Below are 26,330 nucleotides of genomic sequence, written 5' to 3'. Positions count from 1 at the left end.
GGATTTTATCTATAGACCTAGGGCTGTTTTTGCTAGTGCCTTTCTTCAGGGCTTTTTAAGAAACTCTTCTGCTCCTTCCCCCTGCGAAGTTACCTCTTGAGCTTTGGGACTCTCCCATATGTTAGAATATAGCAGCAGTATGGCTATAGCAGTAGATGTCCTTGCTTTCACTGCTGCTTTATTAGCTCCCTTCCTCCGTCCCCCTAGTCATTTGCCTTCCTGGATGTACAGATTACCTCCTGGGTTCCTGGGTTCCTTCCGCACACATTACAGTCCCAACAAAACCCATTATACATAAAAACAAAAATGTCAGTGTCTCACCAATTAAGCCCTTAAGGCAAAACACCTCAAAACCAATGTCTTGGTCATGGCCGAATCTATAGTGAGACACACAGATGTCCCCCTCACCAGGCTGTACAAATAGAAAATCATTGTCAGCTGCTCGTCAGGTGCCAGGATCTGGAAATTCATGCATGCACTCAAGTTCCTCAACAACAAAGTACAGTCATGTAAAATCTTACCATAATGGCAGATGTCCTTGCCTTCACTGCTGCTGTATTCTAACATATGGGATTCCCTGCCATGGAAGGCCAATGTCTGTCCAGTGTACTAAAAACTCCTGTTTCTTTAAAGGTACGGCGAAAGTCACCCAAATGGTCCTTGTGTAGCATAGGGCATAAAGGTAATGTTCAGGCCTACCAAAAACAGGACTGATTTACCCAGTTGGAACACATCAGTTCTGTTTTTGGTAGGCCTGAACATTACCTTTATGCCCTATGCTACACAAGGACCATTTGGGTGACTTTCGCCGTACCTTTAAAGAAACAGGAGTTTTTGGTACACTGGACAGACATTGGCCTTCCATGGCAGGGAATCCCATATGTTAGAATACAGCAGCAGTGAAGGCAAGGACATCTGCCATTATGGTAAGATTTTATTTACTGTACTTTGTTGTTGAGGAACTTGAGTGCATGCATGAATTTCCGGATCCTGGCACCTGACGAGCAGCTGACAATGATTTTCTATTTGTACAGCCTGGTGAGGGGGACATCTGTGTGTCTCACTACAGATTCGGCCAAATGTATTGTCTTATTCTGATAGTGGAGCTTTTCTCCTCGGGCCTCTGCTGAAAATGGACATGCATCCAGCCAGACTAGCCCGGTTAACAAATGTAAAATAAATAAATAAAATAAATGACCAAGACATTGGTTTTGAGGTGTTTTGCCTTAAGGGCTTAATTGGTGAGACACTGACATTTTTGTTTTTATGTATAATGGGTTTTGTTGGGACTGTAATGTGTGCAGAAGGTTTGCATTTGTGAGGTCTCTGCTCTTTTGTAAGCTTCTAATGAGTACCTCTGCATTTGTGGCTTTATGTGTTGTGCATTTTGTGTGTTGAGGAGATGAAGTGTGTGAGTGCTGTGCGACTGTAGAATCACCCAACCAGTAGTCAAGGTAGCAATTGAACAAGGTCATTGAGGAGTATTACTTCACACACAGTGAAAGCCTATTTCAGCCTCTGGGTTGGCACCTATGTCCCTCATGGACAGGCCCAGTTAGTGTTGCTCATGAGGGCATAGACAGCTAGCTGTGTAAAAACACAAGTACCTCTATTAAGCACATGTATACGTTCCTTGTTAGCAGAGCAATTTTGTGAGCTGAGCAATTTTGTGAGCAGCACTAACTGGACCTGTCTATGAGGGATATAGGTGCCACCCCAGGGGCTGAAATAGCCTCCCACTGCATGTGAGGTAGTACTCCCCAATTACCCTGTTCAGTTGCTACCTTGACTACTGGTTGGGTGTACTAAGAGAAAGTCACAGTCAGCTGCCTGTGAGGTGCCAGAATCCACAAAGTCATGCATGCATTCAAGTCTCAACAACAAAGTACAGTCATGTAAAATTGTGCCATGACAGTAGATGGCCTTGCCTTTACTGCTGCAGTATTCTAACATATGTGAGAGTGCCAAAGCTCAAGAGGTAACTTGGCAGGGGGGAAGGTGCAGAAGAGTTCCCTAAAAAGCCCTGAAGAATGACACTAGCAATAACAGCCCTAGGTCTACTGATAACATCCAAATTGTAGTGCTTCGTGAAGGTATGCACACAAGTCCAGGTAGCTGCTTCAAGAATTGAATTAGTGTCTAAGCTCTTGAAAAAAAACACCAGAAGAAGCCCAGCTCTAGTAAAATGAGCATGTCAACAGTATGCAGCACTCTCTCACTGTCAGCCCGCAGTGAGAGGAAAAAAGGAAGCCGATTAATAGACTGGTTAAGTGACAGCTCATTAACCACCTTAGGCATAAAAGAAGGGTTAGTCAACAAGACACTGTTCTCATGAAAGATCACAAAAGGGCCTGCAAATCAGACACCTGCCTCCTAACTTAAAGGAATCGCTCCTTGGCCTAAATAAAGTCAGAAGCTGACTGAATCCAAATTGGCCACCATAGCCAAGGATAATCGTAAGCCATTCTTTGGCTATGTCCGAAACCTCACAAAAACTCTTTAATGTGTGCAATGAATTGCAATAAAATCACAACCAAAATATAAATAATAAAGCTTTTAAAGCATTTAAATGCAAATGCACTGAGTTGTTTTTTTTTCTATGTTAAATGTGTTAACTTAAAATTAATTTAAACAATGTTTGAACAATGTAATGTAGAAGGTGCATGTAAATGGGCCCAGAATGGACCGCTATGATTTAATAATATAGATCACTAGTGTGCAATCGCCAAGGCTAACAACATTCCACACAGTGCAGACCTCCACATTACCTTTTTATATTCACAATAATAATAAGATTTTGTGATGCAAATGGAAAAGGTTTTCTAGTTGGTGCCAACAACATAGCCACTGCCCATTCAGGGTTAGTTTTTCTGTTTTACAATATTTGTGTGAGGGTCATGCTGACATGGCATGAATAAAAATGTGGGCAGCAGAGAGACTGTGAATGACTGCTGTGTGAAGGTCATGTTGACATGGCATGAATAAAAATGTGGGCAGCAGAGAGACTGAGAATGACTGCAGACAGTCAATAAAGGAAACACCTAGTCTGTGGTCAGCTCCTGATGCCTACAGGTGCATTTGCAGTTAACATCTACTGACTCCTCTAGGCATCAAATATTGCTTGTTCACATTTGCATCAATAATTCCAAAACCATGTTATGTACAAAGTTTTAAAAAAATTCACCTTAAAGCTTACACAATGGCAAACTCTGTCTAAGTCAGGTAAATAGATATTAACTGTTCATGCTGAAAGGTTTGCCATTTATACTTCTTTCTAACGGGTGGGAAGTTGGCATAATGGTTAAGGTGTTTATCTTACAGACACAAGGTGCAGGGTTTGATTCCCACATGGGGTAATTGGCTAGGCTTAAAATGTGAGGACAAAATTAGATCCTGTCAAAAGGCTTAGGCTTCACCCATTGGAAGTTACACTACAAACTTCCTGAGCTATCTGTTTATCAAATTTTAGGCTATCTATTCTAACACCTAGAAGTTTTGTCTGTTCAACTAATTCAATTTTAGTACCGTTAGTGGAAAGGATACTTAGAGACAATATTTGCATTAGAATTACTGAAGGCCATGAGCTTGGTCAAAAGAAATCAGGGATGTTATGACCTTCTTTGTCTTGGATGAGATCCCCTTCCTTATAAGGTGGGCTACGTAGAAAGCTTTCTGCACAACAGAAGCAACATGGTGGGCAAATGTCAGGTGGCTGTGGACATTTTCGAGTGGAATAGTCAACACTATTTGGTGTTAGTAGACTAACATACAAATTGGTTCGAGACTGACCTACAATCTGTTGAAGAAGCATTCAATCCAGAAGTCCTATTATAAGACCTGCAAACCACTCAGTCCATTACCAGAGGGACAAGTAGTACAGATGCAAACATCCAGAGACATGTTTGTCTCCCAGAGGCTGCCGCATCTCTAGAATAGCCTTCCAATACACGTCAAACAGAGTATCTCTCTGACCTTTATGCGCAACCTTGATGAGTGGATGTGAAACCACAAATTTGTCCCAGGGGTTCCACCTGTGTCCCTCATTGACAGAGGCTGGGCTTGTAAGGGCCCCCTCTTTCTTGCTACTACCTCATGACACTGCAGTTTATGCAGGTTCAGTGAATTGGTATGTTTTGCCCCCACAGCTATGTTTGGGTGGGACTGGATAGAACAGATGCAAACATTTGTGGTCCTGTGCAGAAAAGTACAGTTGTGTACACTTACCATAAAAGTAGATGTTCGAGTGTATTCACTGTTGCAGTCATTACATTTGGGGTAATCTACTGGCAGGTTGTCCTCAGTTGGCCTGATTAACAAAATCTTGGTCCTGCATTGGTTGCTGTCCCTTCTTCCACAGCCGACACCATTACATCAGTTTTTCTTGCCCTACATGTCAGGTGCCCCCCTAATGGGAAGCAATTAAACATAAAAACGCAAAGGTATACCGCCAACAAAAAAAGCAAATACACCAAAAAAGCTTTTAAGCATAGTAAAGGAAACTAGAGGTATAGCCAAAAGAAGTTAGGGGGCAGGAGGGAGGGTAACAAGGACTACAACAGTGAATACACTTGAACATCTACATTTATGGTAAGTTTACACAACTGCACTATGTTCTTCATGTTTCACTGTTGCAGTCATTACATTTGGGTAGATTCCCAAAGCTATGGTTGGGTGGAGGAGTTTAGCTAGCATCAGGGCCAGCTATAAGGCCCTGCAAGACTGCAGTGGCAAAGCCAACTCTGGATTTAGAGAAAATTGGCAAATGATAATGCTTGGTGAAAGTATGTACAGAACTCCAGGTAGCAGCTTCTAGGATTTCCCTGGTAGGAACGCCTCTGAGAAAGGCTGTAGAAGTAGATGCAGCCCTGGTGGAGTTAGGTCTGATCCCCTGGGGGATAGGTTTTCCATGGTGCTTATAGCAGAAATGAATGCAATGGCTTATCCATTTAGAAATGGTTTGTTTTGAAATAGCCGTCCCCTCTGCCCCTGCAGCAAATGCTACCAGCAGTTTTTCAGATTTTCTTTGAGGTTTAGTCCTGTCCAAGTAGAATCTAAGTTGTCTGTGCACATTCAAGGAATGTAGTATCCATTCCCCTTTGTTCTGTGGATTGGGAAAGAAGGTTGGCAAATGACCTTGGGCATGAAGGATGGATTGGTTCTGAGTGACACTCTGTCCGCATGAAAGATGATGAAAGGCTCCACTGCCATAAGGGTCCGTAATTCAGATAACCTTCTAGCTGAAGTGATTGCTAAAAGGAAAGCTGTTTTCCAAGAAAGAACTATTAAGTCTGCAGTAGCAGCTGGCTCGAAAGGAGGTAGAGTGAGTTTCTCCAATACAAAGTTAAGGTCCCAGGCTGGGGTTGGCACTCTCTTGGGTGGTCTCAAATTTGTGGCTCCTCTGAGGAACTGCTTGAGCAGTGGAAGAGAGAAGAGGGGAGGTTCTGTGTTATAATGAGCTGAAATGGCTGAGGCATGGATTTTAATGGAGGTAAAATCTGAGGTAAATTGGGCGCTGATGTGCTCATCCCTTGAGAATGGTTCCAGGCATAGAATCTTTTCCATTTTTCAGCATAATATTTTCTAGTACTAGGCCTCCTTGCCTCTAAGATGACATCCATCCCAGGTTTGCTGAGGGATGGTAAGGGAGAGTTTAAGTAATTAGCCAGGCTGCAAGTTTCAGTGTTGGAAGCTGAGGGTGCAGAATCTGGTTCTCCTGCTGAGACAGCAAGGAAGGAGTCTGAGGCAGGTGCCATGGAGATAACTGTGACACACTGCGCAGGAGGGGTGCCAGTGTTGGCACGGCCAATCTGGAGAAATCAAAATCATCCTTGGTTTGTCCTGTTTGACTTTCAGTAGTACTTTAGAGAGCGGAGGCAGTGGGGGGAAGGCATAGACTTCCAGGCTTGTTTGTGGGGAGTCCTTGTGCAAAATTTGCCCAATTGGTAGTTCTGGGGGGAGGCAAACAGGTCTATATCTGGGCTCCCCCATTCGCTTGTCAACATGTTGAAAATCCTTGGTTCCAGTTTCCACTCGTGTGGGTCCATGAGGTTTCTGCTTAGTCTGTTCGCCAGTTTGTTTAATTTTCCTTGTAGAGAAAACCAGTTTAATAAAAAGCAAAGCTTTCGGGCATAACCCTTCCTCAATACTAATACATTCAAATGCTAAACTCTAAAAGCTTAAATACAGATCTAAAATCACATGACCAGCAGCCAAATGAAATCATGTGACAAGAGAAACAAATACAAATTATAAAATGTGTAAATATATACATATAAGTGTATTAAAAGATGTGTATATACACAATATAAAATATTTACTTTACATTATTATGTAGCTTTACTAACACAGGTTTTAAGGTAACAGTGCTGTTTAAACCAGGATAGTTGTTAGCAGCTAACCTCAATATCCATTCAAATTCTTTGAGCTCAAGGCGGTTATTAACATCACCACCTCTTTCATTTGGGCATAGAGCATCAATCACTCTAAACTTAAATGTATGTGTTTCACCACAAATCTTAATATGTTTACATAGTGCGTTGTTGTCACAATTTCTCCTGATGTCGGAGTTATGATCTATAACACGTTCCTTAAGCTTACGTATTGTTTTTCCCATGTAAAATGAACTGCATGAAATGCAGGTAGCCAAATAAACCACAGAGGTGGTGTTACAAGTAGCTGTAGTTCTAAAGTTAAATATTTGTCCATTGGTCGGATGAATAAAGGTATCACTACCATTCCCTAAGATATAAGCACAAGCAACACAGTTAAAGCATGGAAAAGTACCACTTTTAGCAGCCAATTGTGTATAACAGGGTCTATAAAAATCTTTATAACAGAGTAAACTTTTAATCGTCCTCATATTTTTATATGTAAAGTGTGGCTTGGTGCCCAATATGTTTTTTAATTCATCCAATGCCATCAAAATGGGCCAGTTCCTATTAATAATTTGTCTAATTGAACTTGACCTACCATTATAGGTTGTAATATACCTTATTTCATGTTGATTAATGGTGTTGTTACATTGACTATCTGTGAGGCCCGACCTATCATCCCAAAAAGTGGGTATCAGTGATGTCTGTCTGGCTTCCATTATATCAGATTTAAGCTTGGATAGTAAATTCATATCATATCCACTAGAAAAAAGTCCTCTACCATATTATCTAGTTGTAAGACAAATGTGGTATTGTCAGTAGTTAATCTACTTGCTCTAATAAACTGTGATTTTGCTACACCTTTAAAAACATGTGGCGCATGCATACTACTGTGATGCGTATATCTTCCATTGCTAACATCCTTTCTATAAATACTAGTGTTTAATATGCCATCATTCAACTGCAGTTTAACATCTAAAAAACATATGCTGCTATCAGACACTTCCATTTTAAATTTCAAAAAGTTAGTGCTAGAATTTAAATAATCAATGAAAATATTCAAATCATCCAAAGTACCATTCCATATTAGTAGGCAATCTTCTACAAATCGCTGATAGAAACTAATGTTACTAAGAAACAGATTTTGTGCATTGAACAAATAATTACATTCCCATTGATAAAGCACTAAATTGGCATATGTATTTGCCACGGATGTGCCCATAGCTACGCCTGTTAACTGAAGGAATACGGTATTATTAAACATAAACACGTTGTTTCTCAGAACTACGTCCATAAGGCAACAAATATTATTAATCAGCCTATGGTCAGGGCAAGGTTGAGAAGACAAAAATTCTGTAAGTAATTCTATTCCCACATCATTGGGGATAACTGTAAAAAGAGACATAATGTCAAGCGTCACTAAATAGTGTTTCTTGGTGTTTAAGTCAGTTTTTACATTGTTATACCATACCCGTAGCTTTGATTTTAAATCACAAGTATCCTTTAGAATAGAGCCACAATTAGGTAAATAAACTTCTAATTGTCTATGTAGGTAAACTGATATGGGTTCGGTAACCCAACCACCTCCAGAGACAATAGGTCTCATGGGTGGATTTTCCAGGGATTTATGAATCTTAGGGATCCCATATAAATGTGGAATCAGAGGACAAGGTACTGTAAAATAGTTAAAAAGATCAATATCAATGTCATTATTAAGCTGCAGCTCATACACAACCATGTTCACATAACTTATACATTTTTTACATCAGTTTTGGTGATAACTTTAAAGGCAGTATCATCATTTAATAGCAGAGAAACAGCCTTGCCACCTTTATCAGCTTGTTTTATAATAATGTCATTACACTGTTGTAAACTTTTTAGAGCTTTATACTCGGAGAAGCTTAAATTATATGCCTTGTTTTTAACAGGTTTTAGATAGAGTTCTCTAATCTGAAACTCGCAGATGTCATGAAAAGCTGAAACTCGCAGATGTCATGAAAAGCCTTTAGTACAGGAACACTGACTGGCATAAAAGTGCTACTACGTTTACAACATTTTTCAGATTGTCACAACCATAAGGTATAAACTTGAAACCTTTTCTAACAAGCGAAAAGTGCACTGATTGTAATTCAAAAGTGGAGAGCTTTAGTACACTGTTCATTTGCGACTTACTTTGTTTAATCCTAAAGGGCTTTGATTCTTCCGTTTGTTTGTAGATATAGTTTGTGTAGTTAACAAGCCCCTCGACTTGGGAGATTTATTTCCAACTGCTTCTGGTTGTTCTAACTGAAAACGCTTAGGTATAAAGCTAAAAGTAAGTTGCTGAGTCTTTTTTCCAGTTAGCGTATTCACGTTATCAGCGCCATCATTCTTACTTCGTATCCTAACAGATGCGCATGCGCTGCTTGTTGCAGACGTAGGTGTAGGTTGGACTATCCCATCAGATGTTATATTAGGGGGAATCTCTTTAGTCGTAGGTGTTTCTACGACATTAGTGGTGCAAACAGGTTCATCAAAAGTGTCTAAAGCATCAAGTGCTTCTTTATGAGTAAACTTTTGATAATTAGAGCTGGTATTATAATCAGATTTGGGCCAAGAGAAAATATTCCCCTTTTGAAAATCCCCACTGTCACGTAAAAGTTTACGTTTCTTAGTAGCTTCCATTCTTATGTCGAGGGTATGCAGTCTATCTAGCATTTGCTGATAGACATGAATTAACTTAGAAAAAACAGAAAGCTCCATAATAGCGTTTTCCATAGTGAAGATTTCTTTTTTATATTCATCTTCTACTTTAAGAAAGAAATCGTTCATTAGGCACATGTAGTCTAAAGACAACTTGATATTCAACTGTTGCCATGATTTTAAAAGTTCAGGAAAAGTATTGCCATATGAAGGCATCTTAAGAATCCTAAGCCCACGTGGGACAATACCTCTTTCCACAGTTCAGTAAAGGGTTGGTCTCAATATTAATCAGAGACTTCAAAGAATTCAAGCTAATTCTTTGAAGTCTCTGATTAATATTGAGACCAACCCTTTACTGAACTGTGTGGACTCTATAAACTCTGCTACTCCGTTTGATGTTGTTCCTGAGTCAGAGAATTTGGCAGAGTTTCACAAAATTTTACAACAATTAGAGAGAAAAGTAACTGCATTTAAACGCTTGCAGTGGCAGCGTTTTAGCTTCTTAGCCTATGTGGAAAGAGGTATTGTCCCACGTGGGCTTAGGATTCTTAAGATGCCTTCATATGGCAATACTTTTGCAAATGCTTAAGTTTAAGCTTAAGCACAAAAGTTTACTCATAAAGAAGCACTTGATGCTTTAGACACTTTTGATGAACCTGTTTGCACCACTAATGTCGTAGAAACACCTACGACTAAAGAGATTCCCCCTAATATAACATCTGATGGGATAGTCTAACCTACACCTACGTCTGCAACAAGCAGCGCATGCGCATCTGTTAGGATACAAAGTAAGAATGATGGCGCTGATAACGTGAATACGCTAACTGGAAAAAAGGCTCAGCAACTTACTTTTAGCTTTATACCTAAGCGTTTTCAGTTAGAACAACCAGAATCAGTTAGAACAACCAGAAGCAGTTGGAAATAAATCTCCCAAGTCGAGGGGCTTGTTAACTACACAAACTATATCTACAAACAAACTGAAGAATCAAAGCCCTTTAGGACTAAACAAAGTAAGTCGCAAATGAACAGTGTACTAAAGCTCTCCACTTTTGAATTACAATCAGCACACTTTTCGCTTTTTAGTAAAGGTTTCTAGTTTATACCTTATGGTTGTGACAATATTGTCTCTGCTCTAACAGAATTAAAAATCTTTGTTCGAAATCTTAACCTAAGACTGCTATTTGGTAATACTCCTCCACCTGAAAAATGTTGTAAACGTAGTAGCACTTTTATGCCAGTCAGTGTTCCTGTACTAAAGGCTTTTCATGACATCTGCGAGTTTCAGATTAGAGAACTCTATCTAAAACCTGTTAAAAACAAGGCATATAATTTAAGCTTCTCTGAGTATAAAGCTCTAAAAAGTTTACAACAGTGTAATGACATTATTATAAAACAAGCTGATAAAGGTGGCAAGGCTGTCTTAATGAATCGTGATAATTATTTTTCAGCTGTTTCTCTGCTATTAAATGATGATACTGCCTTTAAAGTTATCACCAAAACTGATGTAAAAAAATGTATAAGTTATGTGAACATGGTTGTGTATGAGCTGCAGCTTAATAATGACATTGATATTGATCTTTTTAACTATTTTACAGTACCTTGTCCTTTGATTCCACATTTATATGGGATCCCTAAGATTCATAAATCCCTGGAAAATCCACCCATGAGACCTATTGTCTCTGGAGGTGGTTGGGTTACCGAACCCATATCAGTTTACCTACATAGACAATTAGAAGTTTATTTACCTAATTGTGGCTCTATTCTAAAGGATACTTGTGATTTATTATCAAAGCTACGGGTATGGTATAACAATGTAAAAACTGACTTAAACACCAAGAAACACTATTTAGTGACGCTTGACATTATGTCTCTTTTTACAGTTATCCCCAATGATGTGGGAATAGAATTACTTAGAGAATTTTTGTCTTCTCAACCTTGCCCTGACCATAGGCTAATTAATAATATTTGTTGCCTTATGGACGTAGTTCTGAGAAACAACGTGTTTATGTTTAATAATACCTTATTCCTTCAGTTAACAGGCATAGCTATGGGCACATCCGTGGCAAATACATACGCCAATTTAGTGCTTTATCAATGGGAATGTAATTATTTGTTTAATGCACAAAATCTGTTTCTTAGTAACATTAGTTTCTATCAGCGATTTGTAGATGATTGCCTACTAATATGGAATGGTACTTTGGATGATTTGAATATTTTCATTGATTATTTAAATTCTAGCACTAACTTTTTGAAATTTAAAATGGAAGTGTCTGATAGCAGCATATGTTTTTTAGATGTTAAACTGCAGTTGAATGATGGAATATTAAACACTAGTATTTATAGAAAGGATATTAGCAATGGAAGATATATGCATCACAGTAGTATGCATGCGCCACATGTTTTTAAAGGTGTAGCAAAGTCACAGTTTATTAGAGCAAGTAGATTAACTACTGACAATACCACATTTGTCTTACAACTAGATAATATGGTAGAGGACTTTTTTTCTAGTGGATATGATATGAATTTACTATCCAAGCTTAAATCTGATATAATGGAAGCCAGACAGACATCACTGATACCCACTTTTTTGGATGATAGGTCGGGCCTCACAGATGGTCAATGTAACAACACCATTAATCAACATGAAATAAGGTATATTACAACCTATAATGGTAGGTCAAGTTCAATTAGACAAATTATTAATAGGAACTGGCCCATTTTGATGGCATTGGATGAATTAAAAAACATATTGGGCACCAAGCCACACTTTACATATAAAAATATGAGGACGATTAAAAGTTTACTGTGTTATAAAGATTTTTATAGACCCTGGCTGCTAAAAGTGGTACTTTTCCATGCTTTAACTGTGTTGCTTGTTAGGGAATGGTAGTGATACCTTTATTCATCCTACCAATGGACAAATATTTAACTTTAGAACTACAGCTACTTGTAACACCACCTCTGTGGTTTATTTGGCTACCTGCATTTCATGCAGTTCATTTTATGTGGGAAAAATAATACGTAAGCTTAAGGAACGTGTTATAGATCATAACTCCGACATCAGGAGAAATTGTGACAACAACGCACTATGTAAACATATTAAGATTTGTGGTGAAACACATACATTTAAGTTTAGAGTGATTGATGCTCTATGCCCAAATGAAAGAGGTGGTGATGTTAATAACCGCCTTGAGCTCAAAGAATTTGAATGGATACTGAGTTTAGCTGCTGACACCTATCCTGGTTTAAACAGCACTGTTAGCTTAAAACCTGTGTTAGTAAAGCTACGTAATAATGTAAAGTAAATATTTTATATTGTGTATATACACATCTTTTGATACACTTATATGTATATATTTACACATTTTATAATTTGTATTTGTTTCTCTTGTCACATGATTTCATTTGGCTGCTGGTCATGTGATTTTAGACCTGTATTTAAGCTTTTAGAGTTTAGCATTTGAATGTATTAGTATTGAGGAAGGGTTATGTCCAAAAGCTTTGCTTTTTATTAAACTGGTTTTCTCTACAAGTTTTTTCCTTTCTGTTTAATTTTCCTGGCAGGAATTGAGCTTGTAGGTGCACTTGGTAGCTCAAGGCTGTGTTCCACAATGCCTTGGCTAGTCTGCAGAGGGGGTAAGAATGTGTACCCCCCTGCTTGTTTATGTACCAAATAACCGTGGTGTTGTCTGTCTTTACCATTAGTTGTCCTGGAGGAATGTAGTCCTTGAAGGCTGTCAGAGCATTCTTTACAGCTAACATTTCTTTTTGATTGATATGATGCATTTGACTTGGGTTCCATTTGCCCTAAATGCACTTCCCTGCCAGGTGAGCCCCCCATGCATAGTCTGATGCATCTGTTGCTAGGGTTTGTGCGGCAAGGGGTGGTGTGAAAGGTAGTCCCTTGTTTTGGTGGCAGGCCTCTGCCCACCAAATGAACTCTAGGCGTAGGCAAGGTATGATAGGAATCATTGTTTCTAGGCTGTAAGAATGTTGACTCCATAGGCTTTTTAGACACCACTGTAGTTTCCTCATATGCAGTCTTGCATATGAAATTAGAAGGATGCAGGAGGCCATGAACCCCAAGGCTTGCAGTATTTGTCTTGCAGCTAGCTGGGTTTTTGTGGCCATTTGTTTGAAGTAGGCTGTCAAATGAATTTGCTTTTCCCACGTGAGGTGAGCGATCTGGGAAGTTGTATTCAAGCTTGCTCCCAGGAATGTAATTTGTTGACAGGGTACCAGTTGTGATTTCTTTTCATTTATGGTGCACCCCAGGCAAGTTAAAACCCTTTTTACAAAGGTTATATGATTCAAAAGTATGTCCTGGCTTTCTGCCTGAATTAGACAATCGTCCAGGTATGGGTATATTTGAACACTTCTTTGCCTGCAAAATGCAATAACTGGAGCTACACACTGTGAATACCCTGGGTGCAGTAGATAAGCCAAAGGGCAGTGCAGAGGACTGATAGTGCGTGTAGCCTGCTTTGAAGTGTAGGTATCTTCTGCAAGTGTGCCTGATTGGGATGTGCAGGTATGCTTCTTTTAAATCTAGTGTTGCCAACCAGGCGTCTTTGCCTAGCATAGGAAGTAATTGGTGAAGAGTCAGCATCTTGAGTTTTGGAATCTCCAGAAAAATGTTTAGAGTAGACAGGTCATAGGACGCCGTGATTTGTCTTTTCTGGGTACAAGGAAAGGTCTCAAGTAGAAACCTTGTCCCATTTCCTCTTCTGGTACCAGTTGAATAGCCCCCATGCTTAAGAGAGAAAGTACTTGTTTTTGAGCCTCTGCCCACTGATTTGGGGGTAGGTTTGGCCACCCACTTGGCGTTGGCAACGTGTGGAAGTGAAATCTGTATCCATGGTACACTATATTTAAAACCCATTTGTCCTGGGTAATGACTTCCCAATTCTTTGCATGAAGAGCAATCTTTCCCACCAAAGGGGCAAAAAAACCTGTGTTAGTAAAGCTACGTAATAATGTAAAGTGCTTGGAAATTTTAAAAGGAAGTCATTGAGACAGTTTACTATAGGGGGGAGTCTTGTTATTCACAGACTTGGAAGTGAAGGTCCCCCACTGCTTAGTTCTGTGAGTCCCCTGGGACTGAAACCTGGGGTTTTTGCTGTGTCTGGGTTTGGCTTGAGAAGACCTAGAAGGGGCTGGAAAGAACCAATTCTTAGAGGGCCAGTGCCTACTAAATCTAGGAGGCTAAACTTGTAAAAAATCTTTAACAATTTGCATAGATTTAGCTTTAACTTCCATCTTTTTAAGAACTTTCTTTAGCTTATTGCCAAACAGGCGGTTCTAATTTAAAGGAGCATCCAACAATTTAGCTATAACATGATCAGGCAAAGATTGCTCCGCAAGCCAAGCATGCCTTCTAAGCACTGACCCAGTAAGAGGCCACTGAAAAATCAAAATCACATTGCAAAGTATGCTTTCCAACCTATTCAGCAAAATGCATTAAAACCTGTAAGTCTTTATTTTCCACACAGTCAGGAATCAACATAATTTTCTGTTTAAGCAGTCCAATAACATGTTGCGAATATTTTAACATATGAAATTGGCAGTTTAAAGCTCTAATGGCCAAGGTTGCTGAAGTGTAAACCTTTTTACCCCATCTATTTAGCGCCCTGAAGTCAGGGGCCAAACTAGATTCTGAGAAAGCATCATCAACAATGTCTAGTACAGAAGGAATAGTCAAATGCCTATGCTGAGGTAGGAGAAGGAAATCCCTAAGCCTCTTTTTTGAATCAGAAAATTCCTGGCTTTCCCAGTGAAAATGCTCCCTTAGAGTATGTATGGTTTCCCCAAAAGAAAAATCCTCAGGAGGGGAAGCAGAGGGAATAGAGTCCTCTGCATCAGAATCCTCATAAGTAGGTAAGGACAAATCCAGGTCATCAGAAGAGACAGAAGAAACAGAATCCTGATCAGAAGATTCATAATCAAGCTCAGCCCTAGGCCTCTTGGGGGGGGGGGTTGACTACCCCTGATTAGAGTTATTAGATCTTCAGTCATTTTTATCATTTGTTTTTTAGGCACAGAGGCCTGAGCATGTGGCCTGGGCATCTGTTTTTTAGACATGGATCGAGATTTAGGCCTTAGTAATGAAGGAGGCGTCGACTTAATATGCAAGACCGTAGGGCTGAATTCACCCTCAGAAGCCGGTGCCTGCACAGTGGCTCCGGACCCATCCAAGGTAGAGACATCCGCGGGTTCCAAAGTTGAAGTATCTCGTAGCATGAGTCTCATTAGAGGCCTGCGAATCAGAAGTAATGGGTATCAGGGGCTGCGAAAGCACCTCACTGAGTACCAGCAAACTGGTGACTGGCATAGTAGAAGCGTCATCGGCAGTTTTGGAACTTGGCGGCCTGTCTCTGTCTTTATCTCTGTGTTTTTTCAGAATCTTGGTAGTCTGATGGCTAACCGACGACATTTCTGGATAATTAAACTGAGAATCAAAATATTTAGAGGCAAAAATATACCGATGATGGATAGTGCGCTGATTAAATAAAGCACAAAACCGATAGCAAGGTACGTCGTGGTCAGGGCCTAGGCAAGGAATATAGTACGAATGAAAATCTTTATGAGGTATTTGCTTTCCACACGTAATGCAACTATTAACTTTTACTGACATTGGTAAGGAACAAGAAAGTTTCCCCAACGGGGAACTTCGCTTGTTAAAGACTTTGGTTCTGAAACTCGAAAACAAAAATTTCAGGAGTTGGCCGACCGTTACTTGCGAACTGCTTCTGCTTCGGGCACCGCACGGCAAGAAAGACTGATGTAATGGTGTTGGCTGCATGTTTTATACCCCTGACGACCTGACGTCATGGAAGAAGGGACAGCAACCGACGCAGGACCCAAGACTTTGTTGAATCAGGCCGACTGAGGGCAACCTGCAAGCAGATTACCCAAATGTAATGACTGCAACAGTGAAACACGAAGAACATCACAGAGTTACAGCTGCTTCAATTACATCAAAGTATGTCCTTCAAAATACAGAGGGGGCTAGCACCCTGCACCAAACAGCCCACACATATGTTTAATGCCCGGTCATCAGAAACAAACACTCTTTTCAGTGTAATCACAAAACTGTGAATACATAGAAATAAACAAAATTGCAGAAGAACAGAAGATTAAAAGATGAGAGAATATATCATGCTAAGCTGTTTTGGCCTATAGATGCTCTGTTGCTAATTTAACTACATAGACATGTTTCACTTGAGATTTTTATTTGAGATATTTTTCTTTATACATTACTAAACAGAAAAAAATCTGAGCAGGTAGAGACAGATTTAATCTTCTGATACAGGCGGCTGTAGTTGTACAAAAAAGACAAAACAGTTTTGTGGAAGATGAATATTCTGCTTCCCTATCACCAGTCAAAATGAAAATAGCAAATGGGGTAATAGTTGCTTCTGTTTTTGTCCTTGCCAAAATGAATGTCTTGTCATAAATATGTGTTATGAATTTGCAAGTGCAATCCACTGACCCGAAACTGTGACCTTCCGCTGCTGCTCTTTGAAGCAATTGTAACTGATTGCATTGCTCCTTTTGCTCTGGAAGAGATTGGCAACAGAGACAGACAACAAAACTCCTCCCTATCAAGATCCAGTATTTTGTTCCATCTAAGGGTATTGAGGTGAAGTACCTTGATGTGCAAGAATTACCGGGTGAATCTACAGACATTTTACTGACGGCAATTACAGACACTCTTAGTAACTTCAACGTGTTGCAGAAAATTGTAACATTTTCCACTGACAACACGAATGCAAACTTCGCTGGAGCTGAACATCATGGGACAAAAAATGTATATGTGGACTTGAAGCAGTGTCTTGTTCGCACCGAATTGTTTGGCATCGGTTGCAGTGCACACATTTTGCACAAAGCAATCCAGACTGGGGCCGACTGCTTGCCATTTAGTGTTGAATACAACAGACATCTTGGCTAGACAAAAACAAGATGGCTAGCCCTGATACCTGCAACTGAATGCATTTTGCTCATTTATGAATGGCTGAAGTGGTGTTTTGCAGGGAAGACCGTAATGAGGTTTCAAACCTCAATGCAGCTTTGCAGGCACGAACAGATGAAAGTTTTCTTGGAACTAGGCAAAGCGAATGCCGACCAAACTGGAGAAAGAAGGAGATGTGACTAAGTAACAGCAAAGAAGTGTTGTTCTATGACACATGTTGTTGATTATCCCGGTCAACAAATGTAAAATAAAAATAAATAAAATAAATAAAACATGCATTGAGTGCATTGAAACGGGTGGGACCATTCGGATGATGTTAATGAGCTCTGATTTGAATTACTCAGGAAGACGCCTACTTGAAGTGAAGTCGAAGCAGCCAATGAGATGGTCTACAACACTGTTGGAAGATGCAGCTCTGCAGATGACGTTCGACTGTTTGATCAAACCACTTGTGTTGCTAAATACGGTACTCCACAGGTGATACAAGGAGACACACCTGGAATGAACTGAACACGTGAACTTGATAAAGAAAGGATTTCAGGATGGTTATTCAGAATATTTGGAGCAAAGGAAAAGTTTCTGGGAGAAATAATCGACTTTCATCAAGGAATATTACTTAAAGGTGGAGAGTGGAATTTGTTCTGCAACAGTGAAGATGTGTTGGGGGGCCTAAAAGGGAAAATTTTGAAGAAAATGTTTGGCATGGAAGATGTGAATTCAATACTAGCAGATCGGAGTGATTTTACATATTACTCACCAAGATACAAAAACTGGGCTAGGCTAGATAGATTTTATATCTCACAGGAACATGTGCATTTAATTGAAGGTCTTGAAATGCACCCAATAACTATTTCAGATCATGCACCAATAAAAACTAAAATAAAAATGCAAGGTTATGATATGAAAATAGGTATTTGCTGAATCTCTCAAAACAAGAAAATGAGCAACTGCAGAATGTTAAACAGAAAATAGAGGATTACCTCGATAATATTAGAAAGATTTCTGTTAAGCAACTGTTTTTTGATAATAATTCTAGAGCACAAAAACTTGTAGCACAACAACTCAAGCAAGAAATGTGGAAAGGGCAGTCACCAAATATGAAAATTTGTATAAAGTAGAGAAATTTGTTTATGTTTGAATTAAATATGCCAGAGTTAAAGCTAGATGAGACTCAATTACCAACAGAATAAGAAGGGATGAGATAAGAACGGCTAAGTATAACCAGTCTACAGGAAAGTCCCCAGGAATACCATCTGTGGTGGTGGAAGTTTGGAAGTTAGGAGAGAAAAAACTGATAAAGATCTGTAAGGTCCTGTTTAACGGTACTTTAAAAGGAAGAGAATTACCAGCATCCTGGAAGAAGGCGGTGGTAACGGTAATACCTAAAGAAGGTAAAGATCCATCAGATCCAGCTTCACACAGGCCCATTCAATACCAAACCATGATTATAGTGTTTATGTAAGAATGCAAGAAGAAAGTACCACTTTTGTTGGTGGGTCTTGATGCAGAGAAAGCATTTGACAGAGTAGACTGGGACTTCATGAGATGGGGAAATGGAAGCATTTGCTTTCCCTGATACAGTTATAAGGTTGATTAGAAGAATATGAGAGAGATCAGAGATGAAAATTTAAAGTGGGTGGGTCCTCTCCAATAATTTCTGCTTGAGTAGAGGAACCAGGCAGGGTTGTGCACTTTCCCCTTTGTTGTTTGTATTATATTTTGAAACATTGACAAAGAAAATAAGGGCCTCAGTAACTCAAGAATATAACTGGTATGGCAGACAGGGAAAGCTGACTCTATTTGCAGATGATATTATCTTACAAATGACAAAACCAGAAAGGGACATTACAGTGTTATGAAACATTTTACTAACATTTCAAATCTTCTCAGGATACAAAATTAATGAAGCTAAAACAAAGGCAATAGAGGTAAATTATCTACCCGCACACGAATTGGTCCAACAATATCCATGTTTATGGGGACATGATAAAATAACATATTTAGGTGGGCTAGGATTACGTAATTTGAAGGCGTATTTTAGGAAGAAGCTCAAGAAATAAGGAGAGACTGAGATTTGGGGTGCAGTCTCTTAAGGAGAACAACCAAAATCATACAGAGTATTATATTCATAAAATAGCAGGGAGTATTCTAAGAACCAAACCAGCAGAAGAATGGAGAGAAAAGAAATTTTTGTTTTTGATGATACGGTTGACTGTGGTCAGGGATACAGATAATAAAAAGGCAAGAGGGGGGTGGAATTTATTGGAGAAAAGTGGCAAAGTAACTAAGGTACTGGGAGCAAATAAGTAAAAAGGGAAAGGTAATAGAAAGGGTTGATGCCAAGAATTTATATGGACTGCAGGTTAGAGAATGCCTTCCCTATCAAGGAGTGACATCAGAGTACAGGCAAAGAGAAAGAAATTTTAATGGAATCTAGAACAGAAGCTGCCATAAAAAAAAAAAGGAATAATTAATAATTATGTGATAATTATAAGAATCAATCAGAGGAGCTTAGAAAGGATTGGGAAGAGAAACTGGATATGCAATTCACAAACAGACAATGGGGGATATATGTATATCTCCCAAATATGCAACAAAGCCTAGAAGATTTAGAATCTCTGCCTGGAAGTGTTTTACAACATTGTAACGTCCCTTTTGTTTTTTGTCATTTACCAGATGGTTTCTATTCTTCTTTTTTTTTTCCTCAGGTGGGGACATACTTTTTGTAAGAGTGATGGGCTGGCGAACTTTTGGGATTCTCTGCGGACCGCTCTGTCAGAGATGCTGGGTGAGCAGATTGGACTGATTGGGGAGATGATTTTTTTTGAGTTATGCTACAGAATTGGAATTGCCTTGCTGAGTGTAATTATGCTGGCTGCCAAAAAAGCAGTTACTAGAAAATGGAAATCAAAGTCTAGACCAACTTTATTAGAAGTAGTGAACAATACAAGTGAAACTGGGAATTTTAGAAAAGGGAAGCACCAAACTACATAAGGAAAAATGTGAATTGTGGGAACAATATATGCGGAGCAGGAAAAAGATAAAAATGGTTGTGTATGATATCACTTTGTATGTTTTTCATTTATATAAATGTAAGATTGCCTTTGTCATATGTGTAAATTTAATAAAGATGTCTGGAAAAAAAAACAAAGAATAGTGAACACAGTCTAGTACTGAACCTGGCCAGAGATGGTAGGAAGTATTTGAACATTTCAGATCTCAACAGATTGAATATGATACAATATTGTGACTAATTCAGTTTGCGTTAATGCTCCCTGGAACCAACGCACCCACTGAGTTGTGACTTGTGTTTTGGCATCACTCCACATATCATACATCAATGCCAAAACACAACTCAAAACTGAAACATTGAAATCCATGCTGATCACAACAGCGAACATCGACAGCCATGCTTGGACGTCCATGCACTCCTCAACTCTAACAAATGACTGTTGATCATTCACAGAACCAAGAAATACAAGTGAAAGTAAAACGAACAGACAAGGCAGCCCACAGTTGCTGTTGCGTCTACAAAGTAGAATCATTTGACCAAATAAAAGTATTAGTTTTGAACATTTTCTCACATTTGTAGCGGTGAACTTTTAAACACTTGTGTTCAAAACTGGTTGTTTTGCAGATTATCTACCAATTGTAGGCCTTTATCATGAGAAATATAAGTTAAATGCAGGGCATGTTCCGCATGTAGGGGGCAGGGATGTAGGCCTAGAAACAAGCTGCAGCTTAAGTATCGCAGTTTAAGGCCTGTAGGTCCTGTAACAAAATGGTCTGTTATTCAGTCTGTTTATATTTTCCTGATTTGCTATCTGGAGACATGGATGACCACTGGACAGAACTTCCTCTTCTCAGTATCATGGAAGAAACACAGCAACACTCTTTCAAACAGAAAAGCCGCATTTCACAGCATTTATTTTAGCAGTTGCTAAAACAATCTGTACCTAAACCAGTACAGTTCTCCTAAATGGTTCCTATTGGCTCTACTATAAAACATCAACCTACAAGCTCATCATTTTGGTGATATCTGAAAAGACTGTCAACAAATCTGTCAACCTCTAATACAATCAAAATGCTATTGCAATTCACCATTTCTACTGTCTAAAATAAATAAAACATATAGGGAAAAAACAGTTTCCATTATTCTATGTATATTTTGTGGTGTGAATGTGTGTTTGTCTTTGTCTTTACATATAACACTGACGGATGGCACAACTTCCTGCATTCAATGGCTGTAGCCTGCCACTCACACACTGGGTGACCTCTGCTGTATACATGGGTCTGTAGGTGAAGTTTGCATCCCTGGACATGTGGTTCTCTGAAAAGACATTTCAACCACTATAAACTCAATACTCTATATGACACTTTCTCTCTTGTACACCTTCCATTTAAAACTGGTCAAGGTAGGCAGTGTGAACCATTTTCCCCTCATCTATTGCTTTGATGACCTTCTCAAAGAAGTCCACCAGGTTGAGTAGGCATGACCTCTCCTTGATGAAAGCAAATTGGGTTGGATCCAGTAGACAGCCCACCTTTATGCAGAGGGATGACTGTTGCTGGTCTTTATTCATGAGGCATTAAGCCGGTCTGATAGATCACGTTTCATGCTATTTAGAAGGCATCCTGGGATTTTCTCTTGGCCTATTAATGCAGTGGTCTTGGCATTAGAGAGAGCATTAAGGACCTGTTGCTAGTGATATCAGCAGAAGTTACATTTGGTGGTATTTCCTGGGGGAAGGTTGATGGGGAAAAATAGGTAAAATTTGAGCTGACTTTTTTCGGCCAGAAGGTTTACTGCATCTTGTGGCTCAGTAGAGGCAGCTCCACCTAAAATGATCTCTGCACACAATTGTGTATAGCCTTTGGGGCTGCGTGGATAGGTAAAGAATGCCTTGTCATTGTCCTTGGACTGGGAGGCTGAATTTGCTTCAGATTTGGCTTTGGTAGACTTTATTTGTCCTCGGACTAGTTCATTTAGTTTGATGACAGAACTTTTATACTTGTGGCTGCTGCACCTCCTAATTTTTTCTGTGATTTTCTTTCTTCTGTCATACAGCCTACTGATGTGATTCTGCCAGGGTGGCTTGTTTTTTGAGTTAGTTCTGTAAACAGTTCTGTGAACAGTTCTGCATAGGCAGCAGTGTTCTTAGGGTTTATGGGGTTTATACATTTTGCCAGGTTATCACTTAATAGTAGGAAGTTAACCTTAGAGTAGTTCCTGAATATTCCAGAGTTGGCTGAGGTTCCAGGTTTTATTTTTACTTCAGTGGAGACCATTTTGTGGTCTGACCTTACCACTGAAGACATTACACTAGAGGGTGTGTAGCACCCTGCCATATTAGTGAGGAACAGATCCAGTAGAGTTGCACCCCTTGCTCGTGTACTGGCAATCTGGTCCAGGGAGTTTGTGTTTACAAAATCCAGAAATCTCTGCGCCTGTACTTTTGATGTCATATATGATTCCCAGTTAACAGTGGGGAATTAAAATTGCCCATGAATATGGTATTGGGTTGGATGTTGAGTGTTTCCAATAAGTATTTTAAATACATGGTGTGGGTTTCCTGAGTCATTAACGGGGAACTATAGCTTACAAGGAAGTAATATTTGATTTTTCCTATAGTGATTTGAATGTGGAGAAGCTCAAGTGCATTGTCCTATTTGACAAGCCTTTAGGTATATTTATTTTTGATGTAAATCCAGACACCTCCACCTTCAATCTCTCTCTCTGTAGTAGCTGGTCTAAATGTATGGAAGGCATTATAACCTTGCACTGTCTGTGTGCTCTGTGCAGCTTTAAACCATGTCTGAGTAACTGCACAGACTTGTAGAACTAATTCTTAAAAATCATAGCTTGAAAAGTTAATTACTAGGCATGTTATGCAGGAGACACAATTCAGGTATCTAGCCCAAATTCCTAATTTCCCCAATGCACTGTCTGGTTTATTGACTTGCACATGGTAACATACTAGGCAATTATGTCATGATTAATTGCTGTTGAAAATAATAAAGGAAAAGGAAACACATGTTTACAAAAATGCTACATTCTTATCATGAAGTCACATTTTCTCCAGGCTCAGTAATAACCATGCATTCATTGCACAAAATCCAACCCTTTCATATAGCATGTAAACAGCTGATGGCTGTAATGACATCACAGAGGACGCTCCAGTAATAGATGAGATGCAAACAGTAAGCAACCAATCACCTCGCTTGTGTACCTGATGACTAAGATGACATCACAAAACATGTTATGACAACACAGCAAGTAAACCATTCAAATAGCTTGTTTAACTGTTTTGTTTATCAAACTTTGTTTATCAAAGGAGTTATTTTATGACATTATACTGAGGGAGACACATCACAGCTACTTAAGAAGCTAAGAAGACACATCTTCACTCATACTTGGTTAACTACTACATTGCAAACATGGCTAATTCTAGAAGAAATTAAGACTTTATAAGAGAACACCAAACACTGCAAGATCTAGAAGCAGATCTGCAGCAGAAGCTGGCAAAAGTTAAAAAGAGAAAAGTAAAGATACTACGGCCTGCGGTCGAGGGTGTCTTTGCAAAGGAAGGGATACCTATTCATACTAGAGGTACTGATATCTTGGTGCTTTGGTAGGGAACTGTTTGGGGTATTTTAACTGGATACTATCTTACAAATGTATTTAAAAATTAAGACTATGAGCTGTTAGCAAACTACTTCCTGTGGTACTGGGTTTGATGTCCTTAGCCTTCATTTGCCTAGTGTGTTACCATGTGCAAGTCAATAAACCAGACAGTGCATTGGGGCAATTAGGAATTTGGGCTGGATACCTGAATTGTATCTCCTGCATAACATGCCTAGTAAGAACCTATGTTGCTGTAGTCTCACACAAAACAGAGATAAGTTGAATGTGATGTGAAACAATAGAAGTCTTTCTGCTCATGCACAATTCAAGTATGTAACATAAAACATAACTATAAGCAAAACTGATAGTTATTTCCATTCAGGTCTAACATGATTGCTAATATAGTTACTATATATCTTTTTTTTTAAAACAGCTTTATTATATTCAATAGTGAAAAATTACCATAAAGTATTTACACAAATTTCAAGCTGAGTAAGTAAAAACAAACTGAATTAAACAAACATAACTAAACTATTTACAAAGACGTTTACAAATGTACAATATATGAATGAATATATGTGTGTTGGTATATATCAACATTTTACTAAGATGACAAATTATTTTCCAAGTAATTCACATCTATAATAGATCTATAATATTGGATTTAGATTTAATGGTCAATCATTCCAAAAGACAAAATTTATGAGAAGGTTTTTAAATTCTTGAAATGATAGAGAAGTGTCAGATTTCCAGTTTCTTGTTATAATTTTCCTAGGAACTGCTAATATGGACCAAATCATATATAATTTCCTGATGCATTCTGATACTGGTGTATTTAATAAGACCAGAAATTTTGTAAGAGTAAAATTATCTGAAAAAATGCTTGCAGAAAAATGTTAATGTCTTCCCAATAGTTTTTTAAGGCTATACAATCAAAAAACATGTGACCAATCAGCATTTACTTCTTTTTTTACATCTCCAACAAGTATAATTTTATTTGCTAAATTTACTTTAAGAATAAGGAGTAAGAAATGACCTATACATACATTTCCAGGTAAATAATTTCCATTTAGTCGATGAAGTGCTCATATTAGCAGAAACAAATATATTTTGTTTGTCTAGGTCATTAGGAAGATAATTGTTAATGGAAAAAATATTTCCAATAACTATCAAGATACACATCTGAGATTTATGTTGTGTGGATAATATCAAATAGTGTAAAAGTTTAGGTATTGACTTTCTTATTATTGGGGACATTGTATCAAATGTATTTAAGAGAAATTGCCTACATTCATGTAAGTCCAGCCTTAAAAGTAAATCAATTTCAAATACAACTTTGAGTAGTCAGTTGATTTCAATTTATCAGTTATCATCTGGTGCCAGTATATTAAATGTTTTTTGTTTAAATAATGACATTTCTGTGTAATCTGAAGAAAAAATGGTCTGTTATTCAGTCTGATTATATTTTATGATACTGCTATCCGTCCTGATTTGCTTTCTGGAGACATGGATGACCACTGGACAGAACTTCCTCTCCTCAGTATCATGGAAGAAACACAGCAACACTCTTTCAAACAGAAAAGCCGCATTTCACAGCATTTATTTTAGCAGTTGCTAAAACAATCTATACCTAAACCAGTACATTTCTCCTAAATGGTTCCTATTGGCTCTACTATAAAACATTGAGTGAAAGATATGAGAAAAAGAAGAAACAGCCAATCCTTATATATGGTAGATTTAAATATATAGTTTCTAAACATTTTTAAGAGAAGTGTCATATAATTAGATTGATTTGTATAAAGTGAATATATTTGTGGGCTACTGTCAATTGATTGAGTTTCAGTAGCTGAGGTAACTCTATCCAGTTTAGTTTATGATTCAAAATCTGCAAGTATTTATTGTTTAATGAGATGATGTATTTTTCTTTTTCATTTTTACCCTTATCTCCCCTATTATGAAGCTTCAAGTTATGTAATTCAAGTTGTATGTCCTGTAATTCTTTATCCCATAGTTTATTTTTCTTATTATACCAATTAATTATTTGCCCATATAAATAAGCTTTTAAAGACCCTCTCCACCAAGGGTAGGCATCCTGTCTGGTGGACCCCAGCCATAAACAAATTGTATAACAAAAGAAGGAAGCTACTGCATGACAGAGCAAAATCCCATAAAGAGAAGGCATCTCTGATCAGCACTAGTAGAAAGCTACGTTCTCTCATAAAAACATCCAAGGCCAACTTTGAGAGAAAAATCACTATGGACACTAAAGATAACCACAAGGCCTTCTTCAGCTATGTTAGAAACCTGGGCGGAAACCCTCAGATATGTTCAGAATTAGTTCACAATAACAAAAAATACACTGAACCCACAATATTGCCAACATTCTGGCAGACAGGTTCAGTGCAAATTTCTCCTCTCCCTCACCCCCAAAAGAAGAAATACTTATCCCAGCTGAATGTAACCTCCATGTCATCTCAAATGTCCAGGTGAGAACCGCCCTCAGCAAAGCTAAAAACACAGCATCAATGGGACCTGACCCGCACATAAAAATGCGGATATGTACCTGAAAACTGGCGTATAGCAACAGTAGTCCCACTCCACAAAGGAGGCACCTCTACTGACCCTGGTAACTACTGCCCCATAAGCTTAGCCAGCCTGGTCTGCAAAGCTATGGAAAGAA

At 38.7% G+C, this 26,330-nt stretch overlaps 1 protein-coding gene across 3 annotated transcripts in view; it reads right to left on the bottom strand.

Moving 5' to 3' along the window:
- The window catches only part of ADAMTS14 (ADAM metallopeptidase with thrombospondin type 1 motif 14), a 1,616,175-nt gene that overhangs the window by 1,031,905 nt on the left and 557,940 nt on the right, over nucleotides 1-26,330 (bottom strand). The window lies entirely within an intron of this gene.

The sequence above is a fragment of the Protopterus annectens genome, chromosome 14.part0 (genome assembly GCF_019279795.1).
Source record: "Protopterus annectens isolate FY-2018-M chromosome 14.part0, PAN1.0, whole genome shotgun sequence".
Taxonomy (NCBI): Eukaryota; Metazoa; Chordata; order Ceratodontiformes; family Protopteridae; genus Protopterus; species Protopterus annectens.
The sequence above is the reverse complement of the archived record's forward strand: the minus strand, read 5'-3'. Positions and strand labels throughout refer to the sequence as shown.